Source organism: Trachymyrmex cornetzi, unplaced genomic scaffold (genome assembly GCF_001594075.2).
Source record: "Trachymyrmex cornetzi isolate Tcor2-1 unplaced genomic scaffold, Tcor1.1 scaffold1431, whole genome shotgun sequence".
NCBI classification, from domain to species: Eukaryota; Metazoa; Arthropoda; class Insecta; order Hymenoptera; family Formicidae; genus Trachymyrmex; species Trachymyrmex cornetzi.
The window spans coordinates 124,165-127,164 of record NW_017296018.1 but is presented as its reverse complement, the minus strand read 5'-3'; positions in this window follow the sequence as shown (position 1 = coordinate 127,164).

Here is a 3,000-nt window from a genome sequence, read left to right as displayed (position 1 = left end):
AGTACATCGGAATTTTATTTTCTTACAGATTCTTCTACTATATCATAATTATCTTTTTTCATAAAATATTTAAAATAAATTTTCCGATTTTTCACAATTTCGGAAAAATTGGTTCATGGGAAACCGAGTCACGAAAATTTCGGACCAACAAGCAAACAAGCACGCAATTTTGTATATCTCCAACAATAATCATATATATAATGGAAACAATAAATACTTATATATTAATCAATATTTATCGAAAAATTATTTATTAATAATTATTTTATTAACAATTATTAATTTTTAACCGTAAAGAACTATAACGAACACAACGCGTATATCACTGCGCGTGCTAACTTGCCGAGACACTGCCGTGTCTTCTGATTCTAGTCTAGTATTTTCCGGTTTAGTACTTTTCCGAGATTCCGTTTTCCGAAATTCGACTGTCATTGGACAGCACTCTTACTGGACACGTCCCGTAGCAGTAGTGACGGCGAAATATTATTAAAACTAGAAAAGACGAAAATTAATAAAGTAAAAAATATGGTGGAAATTATAAATAGTTATAGTGATAAAGAAGTGAGTCCCACGTTATAAAAGTTATTATAAAAATTGATAAAAATTATTATTATTATAATAATTGATAATTATAAAATTCCAAATTAACACAAATTTATAATGTACGTGATATTTGTATAATTAAAACTATATATTATAACTTAATTAATATATTTGTTGTAGTTTCAGCGACACCTTCGTCTAAAGAGAGAAACATTTAATAAATTACAATTATTGAAAATTCAGAAATTTTTAAACAATTAACAATTAACAGTTTCATGTAAGATATATCGGTATTTAGGTAAAAATAAAAATACATGTAATTCGTTAATATAGCTTACCGTTTCGTAATCGAATTCGCAAACAATACCATTTTTGTAGCCGAACTCTTTGCTCTGAAGTGAAGCCAATCGAATTGGTTAGCACTGATTCAGAGCAGTGCATTGATTAGCATTGATTCGGGGCAGTGAGAGAGTTAAGTTACTAGGAGCACTGGATCTGAATCAAGGCAAGTAAAACCACACTCGGATCGCATACACCACACCGTTTCGGCACTAGTGCAAAAGTTACTAGCCACTGGCATCGAGCAACATCGAGTGAGTGCACATCAATCGAATTCGCCATAAGAACGCTGACGATACCTTAGGCCATCAAGTGTACAGAAAACCAACACACACCGATAAATATTTACATCCCGAGTCGCATCACCACCCAGCACAAAAACAGTCAGCAATCAACTCACTAATACATAGAGCTTTCACCATCTGTGACAAAGAACATCTACAGACAGAACTCAACCACCTCAAACTGGCCTTACAGAAAAACGGACACGACAAAAAAGACATAACCAAAATAATCAATAAACATGCTAACAAGACAACGGTCTCTGACACACAACCAGACGAAAGGATCCTAACCATTCTCCCATATGTTAAAGGAACAACAGATCGGATTGGCAGGATATTAAACAAACACAATATCCGAACTATCTTCAAACCACTCAAAAAGATAGGACAAATCTTAAGAAATCCTAAAGATCAAAGACCTCTACTTAGTTCTGCAGGAGTATACAAAATACCTTGTTCCTACAGGAAAGTATACATTGGAGAAACCGGGAGATGGTCAACTTACGGATCAAAGAACACCAACGTGATGTCAGATTAAAACACATCACGCAGGCGGCATTATCAGAACACAACATTGATACAGGACATCAAATACTGTTTGACAAAACGAGCACAATAGCCAACAGTACATCATACTTTCCAAGAAAGTATAGAGAAGCCATAGAGATACAAAAACACCCTAACAATTTAAATAGAGATAATGGCTACAACATAAATAAAATATGGAAGACCATTTTCCCTGTTATTGAAGACCGACCAATTCCATCATCTCTTTTCCCTCCCACAATCCCTTCTCCCTCTCCGCCTACCCCCACCACCCCACAAGCAGCGTAATATAAAAAGGAACGGCCTGGAGGAACAGCTCAGTATCAGGCTGCTCCTCGCACGGGAGTGACACTAGGATCGCAGAAATGGAAACATCATGGCCGACCATTGCCACCCGAGTACGGGGATAAAAGTTTGCGCGCGCATGACAAAGTTCGGCGCTGATTAAACACGAGTAATTTGTTATTTTGTTGACTTTGTTGTCGATTTACGTACAAGTCTGCAGTGCACAGAATATTGAAATTGAAATTGAATATTGTAATTGAAATTGGTAAGTACAATGTTAACAAGTCATGTTACGGGTAAAGTTATATTGAGTTTAATGTAGGATACACATTGGCGCGTCGTGAATTGCAAGGTTTAGCGCAACCAGTCATCAGTGACACGGCGACGGAATCGGAGAATGCTGATAAAAAATCTCTGAGGGCTCGCATCACATCGTGCAACGAAGTATACCAGACTGCTATAAAGAAAATCAAAACTGCAGAAATCTGGTCGTTGTACATAGAATGCTTACTGGAAATTAATCGCGATCTGTATTAATCGTGACTGTATTTAAGGCAGTGTAATTGATATTTATAAGTGCAATATTAACAAGTCATGTTACAGATAAAGTTATTTCGAGATGGAAGAGTATTCTATATTTTGACACCAGTAATATTTTCTTCCAGTTACATATAATAACATATATGTAACATACTCGTATATTACGTATATTACATATATTACATAACATATTGTATATTACATATGTTATATATATATTACATATATAATATATATAAGAGACAACAAAAAGATGAGAAGCCTTTGAAGATTTTTATTTTTAGATTTTTATTTTTTGTTACATTTCATATTGTTTTACGTTTTGTAGATAAACGTATATATTTATTTCCACAGAGTTGGAAAAAGTTATTATAAAAAAAACTTATAATAGTTATTATAATAGTTATAAAAAAATAACTGCAAAGTAACGGAAAAAACGTTTCCTAATTCTTTTTATTTCTTT